This window comes from Lissotriton vulgaris, chromosome 6, assembly GCF_964263255.1.
Source record: "Lissotriton vulgaris chromosome 6, aLisVul1.2, whole genome shotgun sequence".
NCBI classification, from domain to species: Eukaryota; Metazoa; Chordata; class Amphibia; order Caudata; family Salamandridae; genus Lissotriton; species Lissotriton vulgaris.
This window is the reverse complement of record NC_141694.1, coordinates 1,007,000,189-1,007,022,204: the sequence shown is the minus strand read 5'-3', so window position 1 is coordinate 1,007,022,204 and position 22,016 is coordinate 1,007,000,189. Positions and strand designations below refer to the sequence as shown.

The 22,016-nt window shown below is 42.4% G+C and overlaps 1 protein-coding gene across 3 annotated transcripts in view; it reads right to left on the bottom strand.

Moving 5' to 3' along the window:
- Positions 1–22,016, bottom strand: part of TAF5L (TATA-box binding protein associated factor 5 like) — a 184,640-nt gene that overhangs the window by 21,452 nt on the left and 141,172 nt on the right. The window lies entirely within an intron of this gene.

Sequence of the window (22,016 nt, the reverse complement as noted above, 5' to 3'; positions counted from 1 at the left end):
GGGGAACCAGACAGGGGTGCCCGTTGTCTGCTCTTCGCCCTTGCTATGGAGCCATTGGCAGCCTGGGTCAGATGGGATAGATCAATAAGAGGTTTGCGGTGGACACCTGAATGGGAAGACAAAATTTCCCTGTATGCGGATGACGTTCTGCTTTATCTCACTAGCCCTAGGGATTCCTTCCGCAACTTCCTGGATGTACTTGTTGTTTTTGGCGGATATTCTGGGCTGGCCATTAACTGGGCAAAGTCGGTACTCTTTGTTCTGGTGGGAGACCCGTGACGTGCCCTATCCATGTTGAGACGTAGGGTTCAAATATCTTGGTATATTTTTCACGCTTGATCCGAAATTGCGATACAATAATAATCTGGCTTCCCCACTGAGTAGGTGCAGGAAAGATGTGGAGCGCTGGAAGGCTCTTCCACTATCCCTGCTCGGGAGAGCCGTCCTTTTTAAGATGATGGCTTTGCCTCGGTTTTTGTACGCCTTACAAAACTCAATGGACCCGGTGCCTGCCGCATACTTCAGAGAGATAGAGGCTCTTCAGAGACAGCTCCTATCGCCACCCCCCTCTTAAATTCCGAAAGGTTGGGCAGCTTGTGGAGGACTAAGGGATTCGACAGATGGGACCTCAACAGGATCACCCAGATTAAGGATGTGTGGGGGAAAGACTCGGTACTCACGTTTGATTCCCTTGCGTAGCAGTATAGTTTACATCAAAACGAGTATTTCCGCTATCTGCAGGTTAGACACGCCCTTACCACACATGTTCCCAAAGATACAGGGATTCCGGAGGCATCTCCTCTTAAGGACCGTGAGTTGGATGGTCATATTCATGAGAAGACCAACTCTTTGATCTATAGGAAGCTAGTTAACAACTCCGGGGACCCATTGACGCTGCTCAGGGCTCAATGGAGTGCAGATGGGTTAGAGCTTCATGATGAGGACTGGACAGAGGCAGTGTCGTCCCCTAAGGTAGTTGCTGTCCAGATGCGGCTCCGGTTGGTTCAATTAAAGATACTGCATAGATCTTACATAACGGGGCCTCGTCTGGTGCGAATGGGGAGAGCTGAGAGTGGAGTCTGTAGAAGAGGTTGCGGTGAAGTCGGTACATTGATGCATATCCTTTGGCATTGTGATGCGATTCAGATGTATCTGACAAAAATCCACAAGGAGTTGAGACGTTCTCGGTGTGGAGATGTGGCCGGAGGCCCGGAGATGTCTGCTGAATGTGTGGGAGCCAACTGACTTAGGTGCGTACAGGAAACAATGGGCGACCCTGGCCTATATGGTGGCCAAACTTAATATCGCACAACTTTGGGGGTCTAGTCAACCACCCAGTATTAATAAATGGGCGGAAGATCTTGATTGGTGCATGTTTAGGGAGAGGTCTGTGTATGTGGCTAGGGGCTGCCCGCAGAAGTGGGGGGGAAGTATGGGGAGCGTGGAATAGCCATTGTGGAGAAATTTGTGAGCCACCTGAGACGAGATTAAGCCTAAGAGAACAGGACTCCCCGTGACCCTGTTCCTGATCGGTGCTATTGGATCCTGTATTGTGTCGATTCGAACCGATGCTTTGAAACTGAATGTACTCACCTGAGAGTTGAGGTTTTTTTTTGTATTGTCTTTTGTTTTTCTTTTTGTTTAATAAAAAGTCATTTAAAAAAAAATAGCTAATCTAGCTTTAAGACTTCATAAAATTCAGAGATTCTTCTTCCAAAAATTATGTCTGAACCAGAAGCTAGCAGGTGATGCGGTGTGAATTTTCCTGGCTAGCAACTCAGTTTCCCTGGCGGCACTCATCAACCGTATATTGAGACCGCCATAAAGAAATACATTATTTACCTGTAACTGTAGTTCTCCAGTATTGGAATCTTTCATAGATTCACACGCTTGAATCATTCCCTGTCATTGAGATGGAAGCCCCCAGTATTATTAAAAGTAATGTCCTTTTGTAAAAAAAGACTAAAAGTTAGAACCAGCCAATCAATAGACACCACCCAGAGGAACCTTGATGAGAGAAGCTCCAGTTCTTCATATTTTCCAAGCACAAATGCATACAAATAGTAAAAACTGAGATATCTACGTGAGCCTTCTACAGGTGAGGTGGGCGTGTCGCATGTAAATGTATGAAAGATTCCAATACTGGAGGACAACAGTTACAGGTAAGTAACTTATTTCTTACTCCAGTATTGGAACTTTCATAGGTTCACATGCTTGAATCAGAGTAGTGAGCAGTGAACAACAATTTTTTTTGTCATATACCAACTATAGATAGTAACACGAAATACTATTGCCTGCACATATAAAGACAAATAAAGGTGCAACATCACTACCTAATAAAGCCATAATATAACATTGTATATGTATAAACCTCTGTATATACAATTATAAGTACGTACATTAATTTAACGTATACAGATGGTAAGGAATGGTGGGAAGAAAAGAAGGCTCTCCTTATTGAAAAAGATATCCAAGAACCGATTGTCCCATTGCCGCATCTCGCTTAACCTCTCAGAGTCCAAGCAGTAGTGCTTGGTGAATGTGTGCGGCGCTCTCCATGTTGCTGCTCTGCAGCTCTCTGGAAGGGACACACCTGCAAACCGCACTGCAGACTTCGGTATTCCTCTGGTAGAGTGAGCACGGACTTTTGATGTCAGAGGTTGGCCCGCCTGCAGATGATAGAAAACAATGACACTCTATATCAATCTTGAAATGCTCTGTTTAGCGAGAGGGAAACCTTTTCTAGGTGCACTTTACACTATAAAAAGTTGATTTGACTTACAAAATGGTTTTGTTCTGTTCAGGTAAAACTTCAGGCACTGTTTGACATCCAGAGAGTGCAGAGCACGCTCCGCTAAAGTTTGTGTAGTTGGAAAGAATGATTTCAAAATGATTGGTTCAATAAGGTGAAAAGCCGGATGAACCTTGGTAATGAACTTAGTCAAATAACTTTGTCATGTTTGAATTGTAAGAAAGGTTCCTGGGTAGTAAACTCCTCAAGTTCCCTAACCCTTCTCGCTGAAGTAATTTCTTCCATTTGAGCGAATAAATCCGGTCAGTGCCATCTGCTGTTGACCTAGCTGAACAAAAGGGGGTGGTGACTGAGTGGGCTAAAGAACTGTGATGGATTAAACCCAGATCTGTTGACTGGGTGTGAGTGTTTGATTGGTTCAGATGCTCCTCTGCTAGGAAGCTTGTTTCCGGTCCAGGGAAGGCATGGCTTGGCAGTTCGGGCTGGACTGTTCCCATGAGGCACAGGGTCAGACTGGTTTTGCATATGGCCATGTCTGAACTGGGGTGATAGAGTGGGCTAAAGAACAGTGATGAATTAAACCCTGTTGACTGGGTGTGACTGTTTGATTGGTTCAGATGCTCCGTCCATCATCACCCCCTTTTGTACTGATCATCTGTTGACCTAGCCAGCACATGCTTACATTCCAGTGGGATCCTTAAATGTTGAAATTCTTGGGACTCAGGAGCCAGGCTGATAATTTCAAATAGCTGGGGTTCAGATGACAGACTTGTCCCTGGTTCATCGTCAAAAGGGACAGAAATGGCTTGAGATGGATCAGAGGCTTGACAGAGTAGGTAAAGTTCTGTGTACCAATGTTGGCGAGGCCAGGCTGGGGTGATTAGTATGATCTTGCAGGGTTCAATCTAACTTTTTTAGTGCTCTTGAAAGGAGATGAATGGGGGGGGGGGAAATCGTAAGCAAATGTGCCGGACCAGGCTATTGAAAAGGCATTTCCCCATGAACCCTGGTGGTGACGCCAACTTGCAAAGTACCAGCATTTCACGTTGTCTGGGAACAGGTCTATGATCAGCTTGCCTCATTGGAAGAAAATGCTGTTGAAAGTGCGTTGATTCAGTTTCCACTTGTGGCAGGTCCTCTTCAGTCTGCTCAACATACCTGCTATGATGTTCTGCTTTCCTGGAACATACGCCTATGTTAAATACACTTTGTGCAGAATCGACCAGCGCCAGATAAGTTGAGCTTCCTGAGAAAGCAGGAGAGATCTTGTTCCTCCTGGTTTGTTCAGGTAGTGCATTGTTGTGGTACTGTCTGTTCTGAAAAACACTGAAGCTTTTGGTATTTTTGGCAGGAATGCTTTGAGTGCCAGAAAAACTGCTCTCAACTTGAGAAGATTGATATAAAGATCTCGATGGGAGGGCAGCCAGTTTCTGCGGACTTTCAAATCTTGAAGGAAAGCATCCCATACTTCTAGAGATGCATTCGCTGTGATCACGAGAGAAGAAGCCCGAGACAGGAAAGACGAACCTTGTGATAACTGGTGAGGTTGCGTCCACCAGTCTAGCGCCACAATCATAGGAGGGGTGATTCAGATCAGCTCGTCTAATGTGCCTTTTATCTGCACCCATTGTTGGTTTAAAGCTTCCTGAAGAGGACATGTGGAGACGACAATGAGGAATGATGGGAATACAGGACGACATCACCCCTAGGAGAGATTTGTAAAGGTATAAGGAAAGAAACCATTTGTGGACCCGTTTTGCCAAGGATATTAGTCTTTGTTGCCTCTCCAATGTGGGATACGCCATTCTTTTGATGGTTTCCAGGATAGCACCCAGAAAGACTAGCCGACGGGATAGTTGCAGAATCGATTTTCTACATTTAAGGTGAGGCCTAATCTCCTGAAAAGTTGAAGACAGGCTTTGGTAGATGTCCTTGCTGCTTTGTAAGTGGTGGTCCCGATAAGCCGGTCATTGAGGTAAAGAAAAATTTGATGTTGCCTCTGATATGCTGCAACTGGCGCTAGGCACTTTGTGAAGATGCGGGAAGTCGATTTTAGACCGAAAGGTAGTAAGCGGAACGGAGTGCCTGCCGGCCACCGTGAATCTTAGAAACTGGTGTTTTTGGCGTATGGGTATATGAAAAAATGAGATTAAGAGACTACATGTAATCTTTTCCGTTGAGGAGGTGTAACATCTTGAATAGCCATCATGCGGAACAACAGATTTTTGAGGGATTTGTTTAGGTTCCTTAAATACAAGATCAGTCGCCTTGACTTCTTGCAAATCAAGAAAAAACAGATGTAGAAACCTTCTCCTCTTTGATTGAGGTAGAACTCGTTCTATTGCTCCTTTTTGCAACATGTTGGTAACTTCCACTTTAAAAGATGTAGGTGTTTTTGAAAACGAGGCAGAGGTGGTGTTGGTGGAGGAATCTTTATAAAATTCCAACGAGTGGACAAATCAGATTGGTGTAGAACCCATTGATCCAATGTTATTTTCTTCACGGTTGAAAATAATGGGATATTTTGCCGCTCACCGAGGTTGGAATAGGCGGAGCGGAGGCAGACAGATGGGAGAAGTCTTTGGCGTCAACCAGTGTTCTTGCCCTGGCGTCCTGATTTTCCTCTGAAGGTAGACTTGTTGTAAGCAGCCGCAGGTGGTTGGCGGTGAGTAAATGGAGGCCTGTATTGTTGAGCGGAGGAAGAATAGGCTGGGTAGGGAAACTGTTGGTAGCCTCCTCTGTCAGATTGGTAGCCTTTTCCTCTGAAGCCACGAAAAGGCATTTTATTGAACGGTATGGTACCTCAAGACTTAGCTGTATCTGTGTCTTTTTTAATAGCTTGTAAAGCTTCATCAACGTGGCTGCCTACTCACTCTTCTCTGTTATGAGGTAGATCTAGAATTTATATTTGTATCTCAGGCTTGAATTAAGTGGCTTTCTGCCAACCTTGATGCCTCAGGACAGCCGCTCCGGCTAGTTGCCGGAAACCAGTGGACGCAACATCCATAGTGCAGCCTAATATTTCTAAGGCGGACCAGTCACCTTCTAGGAGGATATCTTCTAGGAGGATATCTTTGCTTCCTCCTTGTGGTCTGATATGGCCACTTTCTAGGCTAGACTTCCACCAGAAGACATTTGCCTATTTATAACGGCCCAGTAAATCCAGGGAATTCGAAGCTCGTACTGTTAAGGCCGACATCGTTTAAAAGTGCTTTCCAATGTTGTTGATTCTTCTACCCTCTTTGTCAGGTAGACCTATCACTACTCGACAAATTTGTAGGAAATCGTAACGGATCAAATGTAAAGGAAAACAAACTAAATAATCTAGATCGTGGTATATGGGAGAGTCCACTAAATACAATGGACAATATTACTAATGCTCTCAATTTCCACTCAGATAAATTAAACACCCAAGTTGATTTCTTAAATATATAGGCCGTCCACGTAGTTGGAATAGATGTAAAAATTCTCCAATTGTCTAATGTGATAACTAAAGTTCAATCTAAAAAGGAGAATCAATTAATAACCTGCACTTGTGAGCAATTGATTGATAAAATTTTGGATTTACCGCTTATCGTTAGCTCTATGGTTAAAGAAATTAAATTGATGTCGAGCTGAATGGTCCCAAGGAAAAATAATATTGAACGATAGATTAGTTGATTCATCCCTGGCAACAAAGTCCTTAAACTCATCAGAAGAGCTAGGGATCCAACAGCAAAACATGAATAGAGAAGAAATGACCACAAATACAATACCCAAACTCTTCAAGTGCAAAACACAGCAACAAAATAGAATTCAAATAAAAACTACTGCCACAGGAGAAAAAGAACGACTCTTAAACGTTGATACATCACAAGATGGGATTAAAGACAGTAAATCTACGGATCAAATATTGATTCGCTGAATCATGCCTAATACAAATAAATGCTGATCAAACTTCTATTACAACTAAAGAAGGTCTATGGAAAAGGGCTAGAAAAAGACTGAGGAAACCCCATAATATATTAACTAAAACAAAAAACAAAACACATAAGTGATGTTGCTCCGAATAAAAAAAGAGCTATATCCGATCTTCAGACCCTCGGAAGCACATGCAGTCAAATTGTCGGCTGAGCCAAAGGGTCAAGTCGCCGGAATCCCAGCCTCCGATGTGTCCAAGGTTAGTATATGGCCCAAAATCATCGTAAATTCGAGTTCAGGGGTTAATGGACAAGACAAAGCATTTAATGGAAGTTGATAAACAGTGTGCTGAGCTAAACTCAATTATTCAGAATACCACAAATCATTTCAATCATGAAAATGATAAAGATCACATTATTGAAGAGAAAATACCTTCCGAGCAAATTACAACTGATGACCCTGTGACGGAAAAAGTGTATATTCAGGTATCAATACCAGACGTAAGGAAGAGTGATACAACTAGGAATATAAATAATGATAAATTGATGGCTCGTGATACTTTGAGTGAGTCAACAAAAGTAGTTTTCTGTCCACAATACCTTACTAGAGGTTCTCATGACATTGAATCGGGGCAATATTTTAAAATTACTAAATGCAATTGCGGATTTGAAGGATGTAACATCAAATGATTTAGACTCAGTTGAGTTTAGGAAAGATCAGATCTATCCTAACAATGAAATCACAATAACGACCTGGCATCATGAGGACACTATTAGTAACTTCTTAGCTAATATTAATCAATTTGAAGAGTGGGACATTAAAATCTGGAGAATCCGGGACTCCCAATACCCGACACTACTCATCCGGATGACAATATCTTATAGTCCAGCCCCAAAGTCCAGCGTACCTAAAACAAAACTAGGACCACAAGTCATAGCTCTGAAAGGAGCCGTAGGGCCTTCATCAAAATTAGATTTGTCATCTGGGATTAAGATCATGAGTGGTAAACCGGGCATTCGAACTTGCGAAGAGTTAAAGAATGAAATTCCTTTTTCTGACGATTGGCTTCCAAAAATATCGGTCAAAGGGAGCCCAATAAAGCACAATTGATGCCTAAATTCCATTAACAAAGAGTTAAAACCACTTAATATTTGTTCCTGGAACGTAAATGGTCTTAAAACCCTTGTAGAGGATCCTGATGCAATAATCTTCCTTAGGGATTTTGATATATTAATGTTCCAGGAAACTTGGAATATGGAATGTGAACCACTAATTGGTTCTTATGAATATCTAAATACTGCTCGCCGTAAGGCTGCCTTTGGTCGTGCAAGTGGAGGTCTCTCCACTTAAATTTCTTTAAGCTTGGATGTTAAACATTTTGAGATTGATTTTCAAGTGGCATGGCTACAGTGTATTAAGTTGGTATTTAATCAATCTATTATTTTCTTAAATATTTATATAAGTGCAAAAAATTCGGATAAGGCTACCCAATTCTCGAGTTTGTGGAAAATAGTAAAAAGTCTTGTATTATGAACATCTGGATTCAATGATAATCATCTCTGGAGATTTTAACATGCACTTCTTTACTTGCAACACCCCTAATATACCAACAAGATTGTTATCAAGGCTGATTAAGTCTCAATTTATAAAATGTAACCTTAAGTTGTTACTGGCTGATGGTCAAACTCCTACATTTAAAAAATTAGGTAACCTAACTATTATTGATTATACAATAATTTCAAATGTGCTAATAAATTCACTTTGCAGCTATCGTGTAATATCGAGAATAGAAAGTGATCATAATCCGCAAATAATATCTTTGGCACTTCAGTTGGATCGTTCACCAGAAGTGAAAATAATCGAAACTATCCCAACATCTTTTAATTTGAGACGGCTGGCATGGAACCACAGAAATGAAAAAGATATTAAAAGGTTTATTTTCGTTAATCAATAATGCTCAAGAAGAAATAGCAGAAGGAAAATCTATGGTTTATTCCTGGCCACGTCTCTGTTCAGCCGTCCTGGATCATTTTCCTCCCCCGAAAACATCAAAAGGTGCGACCATGAGAACAAAAAAGTCAGGATGGTTTACCAACCAGCTGCTTCACTTGAAAAGAAAGCTCAATAGAGCAACTAGGGCATTCGGCAGAAAATCTAAAGGTTCAATTACTTTTTTAGAATCACAACAACGGATAAAGCAAAGAAAACGATATAAAAATGAAATATGGAAAGCTAAACAAGCGTATCATGAAGAAATATGGATTAAACTACATCATTCATGTAAATCAAAAGACTTAAAATCTTATGTCTACAATCTTTATGCTGCCCCCTTGGTTGTTCATTCTTATTCCAACAGTATTTGTCAAAAAACAAACACATTGGATAGTAAAGAATATAAAAAAATCTTATCCAGAACACTACAACAAGCATATAAAATTAAAGGTTGATTATTCAAGCTCAGACGCCTTCGATTCATACACTTTAGAAGACAACGACGTCTGGACGACAGATCGAGTTAAAAAGGCAATAAGTAAGATCAGATCTAACGGTGCGCCGGGTCCAAACGGATTTCCTAACTCTGTGTTTAAGGCAAATCAAATCTTAATCACTGGCCTGAGGTTATAACATATTTAATGATGTTCTTAAAACTGGAACTGTTCCTGAGTCACGGCAAGGAAGCATTATACAGCCAATATATAAAAGTGGTCCACATGATAATCCCGCCAATTATCGATTGATTGCCCGAACGGATGTAGAGGCAAAAATATTTGCGAGTTGTCTTCTGGAAGACTTAGAAGCATGGGCATCAAGTAAGGATCTATTCCCAATTTTTCAAACTGGTTTTAGAAGAGGAGAATCTACCCATACAAACTTGATTTTAATGACTTTATTGGCCGACAGGGCTAAATATAGGAAACAAAAGCTGAATATATGTTTTATTGATTTAAAAGCCGCTTTTGACTCCGTACCGCAAGACTTATTGTGGGCTAAACTTTTGAATTGGGGTATACCAAATCATTTATTTATTCAGGATTAAACTTTTATACACCGATACACGAGTCCAGATTAAAGTCAGCGATGGCAGAAGCACTACATCTGGCTGGAAACTAATACGGGTTTGAAGCAAGGCTGTGTTTTAGCCCCCTGTCTTTTTAATCTTTTTATGTCCAATCTACCATTTCATTTTAATGATGTCAATGCCCACTTTCCAACTATACAAGGTAAAGAGATTAAATATTTGCAATATGCCGACGATACAATTATACTGAGTCACACGCTTGTAGGTTTAAAAAGAATAGTTGATCAATTCACACTAGACTTACCCCCCCAAAGTGCACCCTTAGTGGTGGTCATGACTAATGTTCCCCCTCTGCGAGCTAGTCTAAATGAGGGGTTTTACCAACTGAAGACTAAGGTCACCCACTGGTTTTCAAAGAATCTACAAGAGGGTCACAAAGTAGGAAGTAACATACTCATGGTTCATAGAGTAGGATGGGTGGGTCGCTCAAGGAAGACCAGAGAGGGCGACTGCATAGTCATACATTTTAATAACTCTAATGCAGTTGCCGGAATACTATGGGAGACAGAACAGCACTCATTAGCGAGGGGACAGGGTATTGAAATTTTGTCCCTCGGGTTCTTCTATAGACCGGGCACCCAGGGAAATCCCATACACAGGATTCCCATATTGAGGAATTTTACCAATCAAACTCGCCCTATGGGAGGTCAGGGGTTGCGATCTAAAACTCATTTGATACCATCTGGTCCTTGGCATGGGGGAGATTTAAGGTACAGAGGCGGAGTAGAAATTACAAATAGATTCTACGCCCTCTCGGTGCTTAATGATTGCGACTGACTTGTCCCCAATCAAGTTAGCCGCAATTTGGTGCATGCCGCCAATCCCCCTCATGATTACCATTTTAACGGGGTGGCTCCAACGAAGGGGAATTCTAATCTAGTAGAATCTATTGATAATGTTATCGATCCTGACGTACCCCTGCTAGGTACTCCTAGGGAACCGGTAAAAAAATGACATGGAGGGTGCGGGAAGTTTGGTTTCTTGGAACATAGCTGGCATGCGCCCCAAACTGGAGTCACAGGAATGGGTAGATTTTGTAAATGGCTTTGACGTGTGTATGTTCCAAGAGACATGGATGTGTGAGCCCTGTTTTCTCCAAGGGTATCTGAACTATTCGGTCCCGGCAACGAAAGGCCAAAAGGGTCGTCCAAAGGGTGGCCTGATTATATGGGTACGTCAACGTCTGCCCTACTCTATTAAAGTGGTTGAAACTGGTAGTAAGGATATCCAACTTATAAAAGTGGACATGGGCTTCTCAGGATGTCTTGATATATACAATGTATATGCCAGGGGTACCAATGGGGGGAAATCAGCAGTTCTTGCGGCACTGGTCTCCCTACTTGAAACATACTCCCTGAATAACAATATCATTATTGCTGGAGATTTTAACCACACGTTTGAACCCCTGGACATTTGTGACGATCTAGTTGGGGCGGAAGAGGACATGCAATGGGGCGTTCCCAAATCAAATTTAGACCCAATTAAACGTTGGTCTGAGGACATTATCTGTATAAATGCCATTTGTCTGGAAAGGGGCCTTAGGGCACTAAATGGGCGAACAATGAATGACAAGGGGGGGCTTGCACCTTCGATAACAGACGAAATAGGAGTAGGATAGACTACGTTCTGTGCAGCCTCCAACTATGGAAGGGAGTCCGTGATATGGAAGCAAAGCACAGGCTTGAAAGAGACCATGACCCTCTGTGCGTAGTACACAAATGGTGGCTATCCTCAATAGGGAAACCCGTTATAGAGTGGGATGGTGTCCCCTTGCCTGTCCCCACCAATGACATGCGTCGGCTAAAATGGCCCAGTGTTTTGGCTAATCAACAGTCTATGGCTAGTATAGACATGGAGGTGGACAGGGCGATAATTGCCCTAGAGCAGAATAACATAGTCGTACCAGGGTCATACGAAATAACTGCTATACATGATAATCTCTTTTGTGTCATTAAATCCCATTTCCAGAAACCGGGTAGGAAAACCATTAAGGCACCTCCCAGACCTGTGAGGTGGTATGACGCACAGTGCAGGATAGCCAGGCTAGCTCTGGGAACAGCTATTAAGAGTAGGGAACAAGTGGCTATCCGTAGTGCAAGAAGGATCTACAAGGACAGTATAGCCACAGCAAAAAAGATATGGGATGAGCGGCATTGGAATTAACTAAGGGAGGCAAGTGGGACTAAAGATTCCAGGCTCTTCTGGAGCATTGTTAAATGGGGTAGTGGCGGTTTACCCAATTGCCCCGATAACGTTGGTGAGGAGGACTGGGTCAATTATTTTAAGCCACAATATGCCGATAGCCACCGTGGCTCTGAGATGGATGGTTTCAAGGCTGTATATCCCAAAGATAACTTTTTTACTCACAGTGAGGTGTTGTTGGCCTTAAGTGCAGTGTCTAGAGGAAGAGCTCCCGGTTTGGATGGGGTCCCGGCGGATCTTTTTATTAACGATGGGGAACGCTGGGGTCAATATATTTTTCTTTTGGTTAACGCTGTTGCCCAGGGAGCAATGGTTCCGTCTTCCTGGAAGGGTGCAATTATTATCCCCGTATATAAGAAAGGCGATCAGGGTTTGCCTGGTAATTACAGACCCATAAGCTTGATAGCTACCATTCAAAAGGTGGTGGGGAGGATGGTGGTGAACAGGCTTATGGATTGGGTTGATGAGAACAATGCATTATCCCCTTACCAGGCTGGGTTCCGGAAGGCCACTAGTACGGTGGACCAGGTGTTCAGCTTTACCTTGCTACGGTGGCAAACTGTGGTGCTGGGTGGGGGCAGCCTGTATGCCGCTTTTGTGGATTTGCGGGCTGCCTTCGACCAGGTTCCTAGGACTAAACTGTGGTCAGTGCTGTGGAACCTGGGCCTACCGGAGGATCTATTGACCTTGGTTATGAGGTTGCACGAGGCGAACTTTGCCAAGATACAGTGGGGCAGTCAAGGTGAGGTCACCGCGGACTTCCCGGTCGAGCGGGGTGTTCGGCAGGGGTGTGCGATGGCCCCCTTGCTCTTTTCCTTGTTTACCAACGGAGTAGTAGCCAGAATGCGGTCTGTTAATCTAGATGCCCCCTCGTTGGCGGACATTAAGATCCCAATATTAATGTTCACCGACAATACCCTTATTCTATCAAAGACACCGAGAGGCCTGCAGCGTGCCCTCCATATCTTTGAGGAATTTTGTGGGGAGCATGGTCTAGAAGTTAATGTGGCCAAAACCAAGCTAATGATTTTTAACCCCCACCGTAGTTTCCGATCCAGGCTGTCTATGAACCATCGTCCCTTAGAGGTAGTTAAAGCTTTTACCTATCTTGGTATTTACGTAACCAACGATCTCAAATGGTCCCAGCACATTGATCTTGCGACTCTAAGACACAGACAATTAGCTGGAGCCCTTGGGGCAGAACACAGAAAATCAAAATCCAAACCAATTGCGCCTGCCCTACAGGTCTATGAAGCGAAAGCCCTTGGCTCAGCACTATACGGGGCTGAGCTGTGGGGTTTTGGGATGCTCCAGTCATTACAGAAGTCCGAAAATAAGTTCTTTAGGTCAATTACTGGTCTTCCCAAAAGTACACCCCTTCTCCCCCTTAGATACGAGTTGGGCCGAAAGGCTGTGGATGATTTGGCAAAGCTTCGCCCGATCTTGTATTGGAGACGACTCTGGAATACTCCAGAACTCAAGCATTATGCGGAGGGCTTTTTAGCGCTGATCAAAGCTGATGTATTTCATAGGATCAAATGGCTAAAAGATCTTAGATCCTTGTTATGTTTGTTGGGTCTCCAAATCCTTTGGGATAACCAGTCAGGCACACTTTTTCCTAGTAAAAAAACACTAAAGGAGCTATATAGGGACTTTGTGGCCGAGCGGAACTGGAGAAACACTGATGCTAGATCTAGGACAGGATGCTATTTGGAAGCCAAAATCTCTCCTAACCATGAACTTTATTGGGACAATATAACTAAGCCATGGGATAGGAAGCTTCTATTCCAATTGAGGATAGGTGCTCTTCCGCTCAGGTCCCTAACTGGCAGGTGGAGGGGTCCATCTAACACTTCCTGCCCCGCTTGTGGATCTGGAAAGGAGACTATTGGGCACTTTCTATTCTCTTGCCAAGCCTATGCCGTCCCTAGGCGAATTTGGTTAAAACCTGTATATAAAAATGTAGGTACCAACAGTGGCATTGTAGCTTTGAGAATCATTTGCACTAGTTCTTGTTTGCCACTGGCCATAGCAGTAGCGAAATTTCTGGGGTGGGCCTGGTCTATTAGGCATAAAGCGCTAGCCGAGTAACTGTTTACATAGGAATTGTTTTACTGAATCTACTTGATTTAGTTTGTCATTTTAAAGTATATGTATTTTTAATGCTTTTTTATGTAAAGTATTTGTTTCTTATTTGATCGAGGCAACCATTTAATGAGGTTTTAAATTTTTGTATGTACAGTGCTTTTATGAGAAATACTCGAATAAAGCCTCTTTGAATTGTATTTTTATTTCTTTATGTCAAATTGATTGTGCAATGTAGCTATTTTCACTGAACGGCACTGCTCACGATTTTTTATTTCATATATTAATTGATTCACAAAATTTTAAGTGTGACAAAAACTAGAAGCATTTGCGTTATTTTTTCGTAAGTGCGTCGATACATTTCATTTGTCATTATGCAACAATTTCAAACATAGTGACTGCATGTATCACGTAACAGTGAAAATAAAGTTGAACTATAGCTGCCCGTATGGGTCTATCCTTATACATCTGGAGTTAATCGATCAATCAGGATTTGTGACAAATCACGTGTGAGGGTCTCAAGGCGCCGAGTTGCTAGCTGCTTCAAGGTTCTCCGTTTATTCAAAAAGCCAGGTCTTGAGCCCTTTCCGGAATTCCCGGAGCGATGAGGCAGTCCTAAGGTGCAGGGGAGTAAAAGTCTATTTAGCCTTGGGTCATAGCACAAGCCCCCACTTTCTTTTAAGCTTTCCAGTGTCTCTGCTCCTGGTAAATGTTTCACAAGCCACAAAGAAACCCGTACAGGTATAAGACGCCCATCCATACAGGTGTTGGAAAATGTCTTGTTAATTTATTCATTACTGATCGAGTCTGCATGCTAGATATTTCTGGATGAGGGACACCAGACATACTAGGGGGAATAGTAAGAAATTCCCTGATCTGTACAGAAGCAACAGTAAACACCAATGGGAAACACTTCCCCTCATCTCCCAGGTCAGGTGCCCATCAAACTCAAGACTCTTCTGTTCAACAACAAACTACGCAGGAAGCATGGAAGCCTAACAATCACGTGGTGTGTTAGGGCTACTCATGCTCTACGCTGCTTCAAAGCATTCCGAAATGAACGCCAGCATTGCATAGCCAATGGCCAAGGACGCATGCACAAAAGTTATAACAGGCGCTTCTGGTATGGCTCATCGCCTCCTGCCCCAAAAAGTCCCAAAACAAAAAGGTACAGTCAGTGTTATATTTCATAATGGGAGTGGCTATCAGAGAACCCCCAAGGACTCTTTTTTGGTCGCTGTCTGACACCCCCACCTGAGAGGCTCAGGTCTCATACGCGCTCCGGAAGTGCAGCACAACAATGCTTGATGACTTCACAGCTCTTTCCAGGTCTCCAAGAAATGGAAACAAGGCTATTTTCAAATCTCGCTGTGATGACAGGAGGCTTGTTTTTGTGTACAAAGTTTAACACTACTTGAGACAACGTATGCCATTGGAGGATGGGAACAAGAGATCATTGCCAGCCGTTAATCAAGGCGGTTGGCGAATCTGCAGTTTGCTAAAGTGCCTCTTCTTGTCATTGCCTCTTGACAAAGATTACACAGACTACTGTTATGCATAAGAGTTGGTGTTTTGGAAGGATGAATGGCAAACTGGGCCCCGCTGAGACTTGAACCGGAGACCTGCGAGTTTTCAATGCACACATCTGTGCAGCAGGCACATTAATCTACTGAGCTTTCTTGCGTATTTCAGGCACTGCCCATGTCAGCTATAGAAGGCAGTAGACTGGATGACTTAAAGTTGCCCATGTTTCTGACTTCTCCTAAAATAAAAGGAGCGTATAAAGCATGGGAAGTTGGCTGCACATATGTTTAACTAGAAAACTTGTAGATTAAAAAAAACAACTCTATAAATTCATATTTTACGGGGACTCTTGGACCTTCCACATACAACGAAGGTCAGTTCAGAGATACACAGAAGGGGAGTTCAGAGATCAGCTCTTCGACCCTTCAAAGCGATTAAGTATTGCACGTTGCCGTTTCCTTCTTATAACTTCATTTTCAGTCTATACACATGAGGAGCGTAAGAATATTTTCTTAAACTAAGGTAGGAGTGTTATGAAGTAGAAGAAAGTGAAAGCGCGCCATGCATGCGCTGTGCTGAAATGCCGCTATCAAAAGAGACGCCTGCAAGAAGTGGAAGCGCGCCGTGTGTGCACACAGAACGCGTGCATATCTCCTATCCGGGCAGGCCCGGCAAACATGAGACAGGAAGGGTACAAACAGGCCTCACTTCCAATTAACCCCTTGCATGCAGGGCGAATTTTCGTGCTGTGCGGGCAATTTACATAGTGGGCGGGATACGGCCGGCCCCCGGCCGTCGTCAGCACACACCAACCGTGACGCATGACGGCCAGGGGCCATCATGAGTATGCAAGGGGTTAAAAGCGCACATTTAAAAAAAAAATATATTTTTATTATTAAGTTGCAAAGCAGGGCAAAAATACATACATTTAAGATCTGTTATTAGCCGCGAACACACCAAAAGCTGCACAGTAACACCTCAAAGTGACACTGTACAATGTTATTAAAACAAATCCATCCACAACACCCCGCAGTTGTCCCTTGCTCATCAACACATTCCCACTATATGGAGACATCTTCTGCTGCAATGTCCGGCGGTTCACAGATATTGCCTCTAAACCTGTTCCAGGCCCCCCACACCCTTTCCCACTTCCGAGGACACCCACGATGAACAAAGACCGCCCTCTCCGCCACCATTGCCTCATTCATGTCTTTACATAAAAGCACGCATTTTTGACGCGTGCCAATCAGAAGCATGGGTGGAGCTCCCACCCCACTTCCGAAGCAAAACCGACGACAAAGAAAGCAGCGCATGGGCCACTAGGCGAGACCTAAAAAGGAGGATAGCAATCCAGTAGGAAGGTAAGCCCCAAACAAGAACGAGGGCTACTGGACCTGGTTTATTGCAGGGATCCGCTGACACGCTTTGCGGAGGAGCTTCCTTTGGCCTCACGATCCAGAGACATCTGGGAACAGTTAACAACATAGTTACAGAATCAACAGGCAGATTAAGTACAAGTGTAAAGTAAGGCCCCAGAATGCGCACACATCAAGGTCAGTTCTGTATAGATTACGTTTTTTAGTTATTTCAAATACGTATGCTGTAGATCACTGATTAGCACATGGCAATTTGCCCTGGTTTGTATTGTTGCACTGTATTAAAAATGCAAAACACTGGAAGAAGGCATTTTGTCAATAAAAAGAGCAATTGTGCTGATTGCTTCAGTTAACAAGCATTGGCATAGCCAGTAGGTCTCGCCTTTTGGACCTTATAAGTGTTTAGCTAGAGATATTGACTTTGCTTATGTTTTTAAGCTGTGCTGTACATTAGTTTGTAGAATGCTGAAAAGTTATAATGAAGAAGGGTTGATCGCATTTGTGTTACCTTATATGTGACCAAGAAAGTATTACGTCTAGAAAGACCATACTAAAAATGTATTACTTTTAAATAATGTTTTCATCTAATTTTGTCTTATAAATGTTGGCAACTTGTTTTTGCTTGTGCCAATGCTTGCTTGTTATCGTTTTTTTTTTAATTATGGGGGGCATAAATAACAGGAGGCTGAAGCTTGGGAAATAGCGAGTGAATTTGTTAATGAGATAGTTAGTGAGAGAGTTAGTGAGTGAGAAAGTTAGTGAGTGAGAAAGTTAGTGAGAGAGAAAGTTAGTGAGAGAGAAAGTTAGTGAGAGAGAGAGATAGTTATAGAGTTAGTTATTGAGAGAGTGTATGAGAGAAATTAGAGAGTTAAGTTTTGAGAGAGAGAGTCCATACAGATGCCTGCATTTAGCAAGAAACAGAACTGTATACCTCGTGCAAATAAAGCGCTCCCGTGAGAAATAAGACCAATACCATGCAAACAGGTTTTTTAAAATAAGTTTAGCAAGTCTAATAAAAAACAAAACAGTTTTCTTTTATGACATAAGAAAAAACGTATAACTCATGAAATCAATCGCCTTAGCAGTAGGTAGGAATCGATAAAAAAAGTTTAAGTAATAATATTTTTGTAAATTATCGAAATAAAGTAATAAAGTTTGATGTTAGTCGATTTAAAAACACAATGTGCAACGGACTACAGAGCTTCGTTTTCCTACTTGTAGTTTGAATTACATGCGTAATACGCTCCAGTAAGATTATTTTTACAAAATGCTTTAAGTAAATACTTTTGCAAACCAATGGCAGTTGTTCAGTAATTTGAAATATGTAAATAATATTGAAAAAAATAAAAAAAATTACGTGCATTGGTAGGTTTCCCTTTAAACAATTTTCTCGGTTTGTGCTACATAAACACAGTAAACAAATAAAATGTATCTTTTAATAATAGATTTTTCCGGTTTCTGGATAAAAACAGTACGTTAACAAGCAACTAAACGTCCCCTGTATGAAGAACAGTGAAAGGAAATAAACTGACCCAACAGTAGACAAAAATATGCGTAAAATATTCCATCAAATCTGCGTACTTTAAGAGCATAAATGACATCACAGAGGGAACTATACAACCTCTTAGAAATCAGCACAGATCTTGTCGTGTTTTAAAGCTCCATGACACTACCACATGGCGACTTGCAGCGCTTTATAAAGCATCAAAAATAAATGTTTAAGGACGAAGATATATATGTGTCTGTGTGTGCCTCTTGCGTTAAAAAGGCGAGCACCTGCCACAGCGTTTGGGTCGCATGAAAAGTCTGTGACACAACATGGCTGAGTCAAGACTAGCGACAAGGTAATTAGTTGTTTCTGTGCAACCCGGGGCATCACTAGTCCTACAGAGCTACCCTAGAAACTGCAGCTCCTCGCAGAATTCATATACCATTGTTCTAAAGAGAACATGAGAGACCGCAGAAGTAAAGCCTGTGCCTTCCATTGTCACAAAGGAAAGCTTTGGGAAAGCAACTTTCTACTACAGTCAAGATGCCACAGCCCATAAACTCCACTCTACAAATCAATTAAAATAAATAAGCATTTGAAAAGCCAATACTTCTCACCTTTTGACAATTGCTTTGGTTAAAAAATATACTTTTTGTATCAGTCAATAATAGCTCAAAGCTGTCTGAAGTCTGAAAGCGAGACCTAAAAAGGCGATTCTAACAGAAGAGAGATTTGGCTGCCATATTATAGAACAACCAGATTGGATGCTTAAGACTGAGATGATTAACATAAAAGAAGGAGAACGCTTGAATTTTCAGACCGCTACAGTTTTATAGAAAAGATTTCGGGTCATATGTAATACACAAACAAATCAATCAGGTACATAAATTAATGTGCAGCATTAACATGAACAAATCAACATATGTTCAGGAACAAAGGAATTATTACTTTTGAGATTAAATATCACACCTTGAACATTTCAAGGCAATCCATATGCCTCAAGAAACAGTCTAGAAAATGTGAAGAGGCGCAGCTGTATTTAAAATATGTAACAAAGTACTCAAGCACATGCTAAGGAGACAGCCCTGGCAACCATTCACCACAGATGACTTGGCTTAGACCTTTACTCCCAACCCTCTGAACCATAATATTTGCAGTCTGAGTCGACCAAGGCAAACTCTGCACGCCCCAGAAATGAAAAAGTACACCCCCAAGCCTGGAAAAATGATGAAAGTTAATAATCTTCAAGAGTTTCTTGGAGAGCCATGATCCCCTGCTGCAGGACATCAAAGGGGGGTAGAAAAGGAGCAAATGAGGGAAAAGACCTCTTACCAAGGGGTTTTACACCCTGTCCACATCACTAACCGCTGGAAGTCACTCACCCATCAGTGTCACTTCTGCCTATCCTAGACGTGAATTTTTATTTTGGGGCTGGTAGGTATAAGGCAAAGTGGTCCACGCATCAGCAGACAGTGGACAACTGCTTTGGACAGAGCAGCGAGTCCACCACCTGGCCAACCCTATATGCGCTACTTTTCAAGTGAGTGTGCTTTAATTCGCAGGTGGGTTGTGGATCTTTGTACAAAGTGCACAACTTGTTGACTGCACTTTTCAATCCATGCCTATCCTGTTCAGAGTAGGTCATGTTTTAGACAAGCCATGACATAAGTTAATAACCTCCATGAACCGAAACAATTAAAAAAAAACAGCGGGAGGAAATCACCAATGGAGCCAAACAGACATCTGCACGCCTGTTCGTTACCCGTTGAAGTGCTGGGAGTCCACACCGGAGAGCACATGGAGGAAAAAGCAACCATCGTAGAATGCCAGAAATACTCATTTAAAGCTACTATGAGAAGTCACCGGCGTGTTGCACATGTGCTCTGACACCCAACATCTAACCAGAATACTTTGCAAGTCGGAAGTTACCAGTTACAATTTACTTAACAAGGTAAATAGGAAATATAAAAAACAGGGAAAAGGCGAAGGCAGAAAGCGGGATAGTTACTTTTTTTACGGCACGTTTTGCAACTTTGTTACTTCCCATTTGTACTCCCAAGATGTGTCACTAACATGGCAAACATAAGCCCTGTTTAAATCATTGAAATGTAATGTTTTGGAGTTTCGGAATGTTCGCTAAGTGAACAACACTGCCACTGATGTAGAATCAACTGCATGAAAAAAGAAATTACATTTAGGCTTCAATGGGTGCTATTTTATCTGGATCTATTGTCGCTGCTTCCAATTGTACACAATGTGAAACTAATCGCCTTTAGCCATGCACGACCTTTGCCCAAAAGTAGGGCAAGCAACTGTGATAGGGTTTCCCGGGCAGTGGAAAAAACACTAGCCAGAGCTACTTGAAAGAGAAAGTAAAGAAACAAAACACAGAAAACACGAAATACAAAAGTGAAAGTGCCTTGCCGGAAAACACAGCATAAGTAGAATACCAGCAGCCAGAGCTACTTGAAAGAGAAAGCAAAGAAACAAAAAAACAGAAAACATGAAATACAAAAGTGAAAGAAAGGGTAGATCGACAATATGCACCAGATGGAATGGGGGTGAGAGGCAGGATTGGAGCAGGCATGTGTGCGTGTGTACGCGGGCGCAGTCTGCTCTTTTTGGAAGCACATACTCGTGCTTGTGGGGCGTTGCTGCGCGCTCCCGCAAGGTGGATGCCGCCACAAGCTTAAGTATGTGCTTCCAAAATGAGCAGAGCAACTGCTAAAGGTCCTCCTATGCAGCGCATGCACGCTGCATAGGCAACACCTAAAAAGGGCATTAGATTGAACAGTTCTGACATCCTGGAAATAACAATAATTTTGAAAAAATATGGGAAAAAAAGTCTTGCAGAGAACCATTCTTCAAAACAGGTTTCTGCAAGTAAGATTTCTCCAGAATGAAAGTAAGGGCATGGTTGTGAGAGCTATGGCACTGAAGCACTGCCACCAGATAACAATGGACTGCTAAGGAAATTCTAGAGGAAAATGAACTCAACTGACAGAATGAGTTTCATCAAAAGGTCGAATTACGCCTTTGATGGATATGTCCAGAAAGCCTCATCAGCTCTAGGATACTACATTCCTCAAGGGGGAATATAAAGCAGAAGCAACTGCAGAACTTTTAGACTGAGTCAGGTGTGAGCAGGCGAAAGCATTGTAGCTTTACCTCTGAGATATTTTTTCAAGTGCCTGTGCCCATAGTTTCCCACATTTAAACGAATAGCAGATGATCCCAGCATAGGGCGGTGACATTACCAATAGGGACAAGAGTTACTTACCACCTGCACCGGAGAACCTGATCCTCAGAAGCTGCCCATCAGGAGTAAAAAACAAAGGGAACTAAGCAGTGGATGATGACTCATTTATAATGGGTTAAGCCTACAGAGGGACCCTTGTACATGGAAGCTCCAAATTCTTTGAAATAGTCTTTTTTTAAAAGATTCTTTTTAACTCCTACCTGCTCCGTAGAGCATTGCCAAATGGTTGAGAAGGAGGGAAAACAGAATGAAAAACTACTTAGGGTGCCCATTTATTATTTCCCTTTTCAAATCAGATACCCACTGTGCCCCTGCCAGGATCCTTTCTCTGCTCCCAAATCTGTGTCCTT